Below are 8,254 nucleotides of genomic sequence, written 5' to 3' on the forward strand. Positions count from 1 at the left end.
ATTCCTCTCATTCCAATCTTCTTCTATATCCTCTCTCCGTCGGGTTGCTTCTGATGTAGCATCTCCATATTTCCTTATTTTCTTCTCTTGTCCATTTCTTCCTTTTTGCCTCTGTAGCTCCAATCTCAGGCTGTTGATTATTGTCGTTGTGGTGATCAGTTGCTGGATGACGACCTCCAAGTACCTGACCGTCTTCCCCTTCAATTGGGTTGAATACCTGGTTGCCGGACGAAGCTCCTCTGTTGCCAGAGGTTCCATTTACGTCGTTGTCGTTTAATCCTTCATTTCTTTCCATCATTGCTGAGTTTTGCTATTTAACCCATAGCTGGACCCTACCCCATCAGGGATAGGTACTCATTTACAGCTGAGTAGACTGAGGAAATTATGGTAAAGATCCTTTCCCAAGGAATCAACGCCGAGGAGAGCGGTCACCCATCCAACGACTGACCAGAGCCAATGTTGCTTAACTTGACTTAAGTCTATTGACGACCTAACCCACTCCTCCACGGCGCCACTATAATAATAATAATAATAAGCCTATGGCTTATTATTATTATTATTATTATTATTATTATTATTATTATTATTATTATTATTATTATTATTATTATTATTATTATAATAATAATTTTTCACTGGTTGAACTTAATTCAATGTACTATAGAATTTATTTAAGCCACAGTCCAAGCACTGGGACCTATGAGGTCATTCAGCGCTGAAACGGAAATTGACAGTAAAAGGTGTGTGAAAGGTTTAGCAGGAAGAAAACCTCAAAGCTGTTGCATTATGAATCAATTGTTGGAGAGTGTGGAAAGGGAGATGGAATAAAGAGAATATGAAATAAGGTACAGTAAAAGAATGTTAAGTGATGCCTATACAGTGCGCCTCATGAGGTGCGCTGACGGTACTACCACCTGGTGAGGCAATTTCTAAGCAATGTTTAGTAAAAATGAGATTTCCCGCGTACATGCGGTGTAGTGGAATGGCGAAGAAAGGGTGCCACGGTAATGATGACATTAATTAGGGTGCCATCACTAAAAAAAGAAAGGAAAAAAGACAAAACAATTGCTCCACCCAATATGTCAACATCATCATATTTTATTTTATGCTTATAATTAACCGCATGGTCAAGTATGTTAGGGAATTCAGGGTTCGATAGTTCAACCCCTGTTTCTTAGCTACGTAACACCGGGATGAGAACCTGTTCTCACCTTCAGCAACCTCCGTGTGCAAACAGACATGTATAGATAAGTCCCCAAGTGATATCTGGGTCAAGTGAATATTTATAAGTCACACCGGAGGTCATTAGTGGCCTTAGGTCTTCTTTGTACTTGAACAGAGAACCCATCGTTAGAGGGTTTCTTGGTGATAGTTTTGAAGAATTAATAGGCGGACTATGGCGATTGATGACTGCATAATTCTTCATAAAATGACATTTTTCGTATCGGTGGAAGATGGGCAAAAAAAAAAAAAAAACAATAAAAAAGCTTTTTTAGAGTAATAGCTACGGCGATGTTTGGACTGAAAACTTGGTTCAAAAATTAGTTAACGTTCCTAAAAATAGAAAAAAATTAAAAATAAGACTGGATAGGAGGCAGTTGTCAACGAAATACCTCTGAAGATATATGATTTCCTTATATTATATATATATATATATCATATATATATATATATATATATAGATATATATAATATATATATATATATATATATATGTGTGTGTGTGTGTGTGTGTGTGTGTGTGTGTGTTTCTCTTCATTCTCTTCATCCATGCTACTAGACACGTTGAAATCTGTCCTTAAAGACCTCCCGCTTAGTCACCCATAATCCACAGCAAATACACAAAGACACGATTGGAATTCTGTTGTTCGGGAAGCATGAGCCATCGACCAGTGCGACCGTACACCGCCATTTCCCTCAAAGAGACCTTTATTGCTAAAAGCACCAACTGATTCTGTTCAGTCTCCCCTGCATTCAACAGAGACCAAGGACGCTAAAGGCTTTATTTCGAGCTCATAGAATCTAGCGTCCGAAACTCGAAAGTACTATTGACTACATGCTCCTTGAGGGTGTGACGTAGTACAGAATCATTCCGAGAGATTTTCTGTTTTTGGTCATTCGATGTTTACTCAAACAGTTCATCTCGTTAGTTGTTGCTTCGATTTAGAGTCTGTGATCGTGTGGTGTTTTCCATGATGTCGGAATTGAGGATCTTGTGGGCTAGATTCCGTCGACGCTAGCTGGTTGAAGTGATGTTTGTCGAACCGTGTTTTGGTGTGTGGGATAAAGATGGCCTATGAAGAAGTGTTCTTTTCGCTCCGTCTTGTGCACTGGACGGATTAGGCTACTACGTGACGGTAGGTATCTCGACCAGTCCTATGACTTGTCGAGTTTTTATCCATATATTTTTTAATGGGTTCATTTGGTGACCTGCATCGTTCGTCCCAGCGAATACGAAAGCCACCAGGAACTGGGGCGTCAAATGTATTTCGCCGTGTTTAGTGCGAGCCCCTGGGGGTTAATTACAGTCGTCCTAATAAATATTGCTTAAAATTCTTGTTCAGGAGGTAAAACTGCATAGAAAAACCGCAACTGCCATAGTCTAGGCCGCCGCGGAATAGTAATATAGATCTACCGGAATTTTTCCTATCTGCTTCCAGTATTCACATTTTAAAACTTTTCTTTGTGGTTTCCAACTACTTAAGGTTTAATTTCAATAGCTTTTAACTTTACAACCTTTCCGTATCACTTGACTTTAAGGATACTCTTGTTTGCTTGTTAATTTTCGGCAAGAATTTCGGCCACATAGTTATAGGGTGGTTGATCTGTATCGGAGGCACTTCGGATTTGAACTTTTGCTGACCTATTTTTAAGTGTAATTAGGAGTCATGTTTACGCCTTTTTAAATCTGTCGTACTTAACCTTTGAACACTATCACGGTTTTGTTACTAATTTTCAGTAGTGGTAACCAACGAATCACGGTGTTGTAACTTTTCATTAGAGGTAACCAACGAATCACGGTGTTGTAACTTTTCATTAGAGTAACCAACGAATCACGGTGTTTTAAATACTTTTCATTAGTGGTAATGAACGAATCACTATTTTAACTATTTTCATTAGTGGTAACCAACGAATCACGGTGTTTTAACTTTTTATTAGAGGTAACCAACGAATCACTAGTCTTTTAACTACTTTTCACTCGTGGTAACCAACGAAACATGGAGTTTTAATCAACTGCTTTTTATTAGTGGTAACCAACGAATCACTAGACTGACTACTTTTCACTTGTGGTAACCAACGAATCACGGTGTTTTAATACTTTTCATTAGTGGTAACCAACGAATCACGGTGTTTTAATACTTTTCATTAGTGGTAACCAACGAATCACGGTGTTTTTAATACTTTTCATTTAGGGTAACAACGAATCCTGTGTTTTAAACTTTTTACTTCATGGTAACCAACGAACACTGTTTAACTACTTTTCAAAATGGGTAACAACGAATCACGGTGTTTTAACTACTTTTCAAAACTGGTAACCAACGAATCACTGTGTTTTAACTACTTTTCAATACTGGTAACCAACGAATCACTGTGTTTTAACTACTTTTCATTAGTGGTAACCAACGAATCACGGTGTTTTAACTACTTTTCAATACTGGTAACCAACGAAACACGGTGTCTTAATACTTTTCATTAGTGGTAACCAAAGAGTCACGGTGTTTTAATTAACTACTTTTCATTAGGGGTAACCAACGAATCACTTCGTAACTCTTTGATTACTGGTACAAAATAATGCTAGTCATCTGGTAATATACAGTAGTACTTTCAGCTTCCTGGTTATATAGCATGAATATTTTAAGAATTGTTCAGCCTATGTATTCTAATTCCCTGTAGGTGACCAGGTAGTTAAAGACCTCCAATTAAACCTCAAGTTTTTACCTTCGTGCGAAATTTTAAAAGTACGTTTTTGGGGGGCGGGGTGGGGGGGACCTGGGATTTAGAATTGTTCACTTAAATGAAGTAATGAGAATATTAAATTAATAGTGCAAGTCTCTTCTGAACGAGTGTTAATTCTCCCTATACACTTAGAATGCTAGCAATAGCATTAACGATAATATTGCTCAAGTAATGGTATTATATTTAAGTGATTATGTAGAAAGTTCTGTATCTTGGATTTCAATATTTTAACTCGAAAAGTCAGACGTTAGACAATAGCTACCTTTGCATATTTCATTTTCCTTTAAATTTTAGAACGTAAACTTCAAAGGTTCTTTTTTTTAGTTTAGTGAATATAAAGGACTTAATTTTAATTGTTACGAAAGACTATTACCATTGATGGTGAGCTTAAACATCATAAATATTTATCTTCAGCTCTTCCCATCTTTATATGGGGTCGCTGTTTAATATTAGTCTTCATCTTTTGCGATAATGCACCATAAATGAATTCATATTTACTTTCAGAAGGCAGTGCTCGACTGCTACTCAGGACGACTGGAATATTCAACTTTCCAGTCTTGGATTTCTCGACTGAAACAAAAAGCTGAGGTGAGGTTTCAATTTTTTTTTCTAGTGTTTTTAATCAGTGTCATTATGCTTTTTTATATATATGACTTTTTCCTCTTGCATCAATGTCGGTTTAGTGTTTTATTTTGTCAGTTTAGTGTCAGTTGAGTGTTTGTTTTTTGTATCAATGTCAGTTTAGTGGTTTTTAATGTTTAGTGTTTTTTTTAAATCTGTCAGTTTAGTGGTGTTTTTTATCGATGTCAGTTCAGTTTTTTTCAGTCAGTTTAGTGCTCATCAATGTCAGTATAGCGTTTTTTTTTAATGTCATTTCAGTGATTTTTTTGTAAATCAGTCAGTTCATTTGTTTTTATTTAGTCAGTCAGTTCAGTGAATTTTTTATGAAGTCAGTCAGTTCAGTTTTTTTGTTTTTTTTTAGTCAGTTCAGGGTGTTTTTATTTCGTATTCGTCAGTCAGTGAGTTCAGGGTATTTTTTGTACGTCAGTCAGTCAGTGAGTTCAGGGTATTTTTTGTAAGTCAGTCAGTGAGTTCAGGGTATTTCTTTGTATATATCAGTCAGTATGAGTTCAGGGTATCAGCTTTAATGATATATTGTTTTGTTTAATGGTAACTAAAATTGATAAAGTGAAGCATTTAGTATTACTGATAACTTTATTCAGAATTAACGATGACAATGCTTAAGTAATGGTGTTATATTGGTGATGTTGAAAATTTTTATAAACGTGCAGTTTTAGATTTCAAATTATTGAATAGAAAAGTCTAACGTTAGACAATAGTTACCTTTGCATATTTTATTTCCCCTGAAATTTCACAACGTTAACTTACAAGGTTTTTTGAAGTTTTAATATAAATGACTTGCTAAGAAAGTTAAGGCTTATAAGGTAATAATCTTTTGATATGAACAATTTGCTTATCTCCAAAGGCTAGGAGTAAATTTTTGGGTGTACCACTCTTCTAGTTTTAGTTAGAGAGTTCTATAGACAATTGTGCCAATAAAAGACATACCTTTGTTTAGGTACCACGAATACGAAGGCTGATTCTATGGTTGTGCTGCTATTTTCACGAACCTTTGTTCATTGAAAGATGCTTGGTTATGCCAACAAATTCAGAGCTGGCGATGTCTTCTCAAATAATTAAACTTGATAGTCCCTTGGCTTATCAACCCTTGTCAGGTGGTCTTGGCAGCGTTGGCTACTTGTATTTCATGAAACTCTGGCCCTTGGCGAAGCGACTTGATTGCTTTGCACCCAGGGCACCCGACTATCTCCTTTAACCCTATTAAGCACAATGGATATAAAATGCCCCATATCAGCCTGCAGTCTGGCCACTTATTTCGAAGTAGATTGTCCAGGAAACTGTGCAGATACTTTCTAGTTGTATACTAATCAACGTTTCTGTCAGTACTTTTTAGATAAATTTCTGTAGCATGTTTTTTTCATTGCAGGTTGATTTTATTGGAAACAAGGTATCCAGGGTTGTGCAAATGGAAACTTTAAATTTTGTTTTCAAATCTACTTTAGCCTTTCAATGTGGAGAGAGAGTCGAGGAAATTCAACTTCATTTCACGCTCGATTTTATGGTATCGACGAACCTGGGTTTTGTTAGTGGTTTCAAAGCTGAAATTTTTGTATCCTAATGTCAATATGGTTTTAACAACCAGAAAATGTACCGCATTGATGTTGTCCACTTATAATACATCCCAATAAAAATTTTGGCAAAGAATTAGTGATCTGCTTTACCAAAACTTTATCAAAAAGCTCTCTTGATAAGATATCAGTTATAGAATGCTAATATAATTTGTCAAAATTGGGCACAAAAAGTCCACTAAATATATGTACCAGTGATTACTAAGATGATATAGGTGATTTGTTATAACCAGTTATTTATAAACACTGGGTTAATCTGAATTAGGAGAAATGTTAAGGTTGACTGAAGATTCTCATGACTTTCATGACACAAGGTAAGACTTCATTTGTCTCAAACTACATGTACCAGTTTCTAATAAATATAATATAGTAGGTGACTTTATATGATCTATATTTGTCTCCAGTCAGGTATTGTTTGCCTGCATGTTTCAAGAAGTCTTTAGAGCAGAATTGTTAAAACCTGAAACCAAAAGGTATAAAGGGACTGTATCTTGATGTAAAAGTGCCGTGAATGGTATAGTTGGTTTCCTTTTAAGTGGGTAAGGTGTGGAGGGCATTAGGTGGCCTAATACGGACCTTCGAACAGCGGACTTGACCATCCAACGAAGACTCCAAGGCATGATTGAGGTAATGCCAAATAAAGGCTTGGCAATAAAATAATGGATCCTGTCCTCTAGCCATTGCACAGAGCAAGACGATAGGACCTTTAAAGCAGAAGTCTTGTAGTGGCAAGATTTTTCTCCAAGTTAAAGCAATTTAAATTTGGTTACAATAAAGATACTCTCAATGATGAATAAAAACTCATATTAATTATTAAATTTTACCCTGAGGATTTTTGACTGGGAATTTAAGTATTCCCAAGTTCCTGGGTGGGCTTTTAAGTATGACTATCAACTTACAGTTTGGCCATTACTCCTGTTAGGCATTCGTATATCCATTACGAGGGGAGAGGCAATTTGAATTTCCTGAGCTATCTGATAAAACTAAGATCTTGGAAAAGTCTTAATTCTGGGGAGATACTTGGGACAATAAACCCTCTCAAGCATTGCTTAGAATGGAGAAACTCAGTAAAAGGGGAGCAAGTTACAGAAGATTTGCTAGTTAAGGACTGTCCACACTAGCGGGCACGCAAGTCGGCCACTACCAGCCGTTTATATTCTCTCCCTGATGAAGCAGTGTTACCAGACAATAGCATCGTTCTGGTTCTATACTCGGTCGGTCAGTATAGTGGAACGGGTTTTGGGAACAGTTATTAGCTCGTCAGGCAGTGCCCGCTAGTGTGGAGGACAGGGCCTTATGAATCTAATCTAATCTCGCTGAATTAAGAGAGCCACTCTCGCCCGGCCTCAGTCTAACACTGAACTAAGCAAGTGGAGACTTCCTACACATAGACGGCTACAAACAAGGGTAAAAAAAAAAAGTGTTTGATTAAAAGCTCCTCAAACAGCTTCTCGAGGTATATTCTTAAAACCTTAATGTCGATACATCAATTACCCAAAGGAAACTTAGAGCTTGATGTTTCAGTATAGCTCAGTTAGAATGTTTATGGACAAGGTCTAAATCCTCTAACGTGTTGGCGTACCACCTCGGTGGCAGCGAGTTCGATTGTTTAACATTCCATTGAGGGGTGTGAGAGGTGTATTTCTGGTGATAGAAGTTCACTCTCGACGTGGTTCGGAAGTCACGTAAAGCCGTTGGGTCCCGTTGCTGAATAACCACTGCTGGTTCCATGCAAAGTAAAAGCACCATACAAACAAATAATCACTGAAGCCAAAATACAGATAGCATTAGCAACGGAGAGAGAGAGAGAGAATAGAAATTTCACACATTAGTAACTTCATATATCTAATCTGCAGGCATTATATATGTTGAGCTACCTTGAGATAAATTTCCAAAACATGTAGTTTCTAATTCGAAGGCTTATTTATATAATGATAGACAATTAAGATTCTCATCTCGTGTTCATGTATATCCAGACGTTTTTCGTTTTCTCATAACTGCATTTAGAAGGGCTCTGAAATAACATTAAAAAAATCATAAAATTAAAATATAAAATATGAATATGCTTGAAACGAATTTTCAGAATC

General features: G+C 36.6%; 1 long non-coding RNA gene across 1 annotated transcript; it reads left to right on the top strand.

Moving 5' to 3' along the window:
- The first annotated feature begins 2,062 nt into the window (after positions 1-2,062).
- Positions 2,063-6,243, top strand: LOC135207091 (uncharacterized). The gene is made up of 3 exons (XR_010312872.1): positions 2,063-2,357; positions 4,462-4,545; positions 5,966-6,243. It is a non-coding gene; the product is annotated as an uncharacterized LOC135207091 (long non-coding RNA).
- Positions 6,244-8,254: the final 2,011 nt, after the last annotated feature.

The sequence above is a fragment of the Macrobrachium nipponense genome, chromosome 32 (assembly GCF_015104395.2).
Source record: "Macrobrachium nipponense isolate FS-2020 chromosome 32, ASM1510439v2, whole genome shotgun sequence".
NCBI lineage: Eukaryota > Metazoa > Arthropoda > Malacostraca > Decapoda > Palaemonidae > Macrobrachium > Macrobrachium nipponense.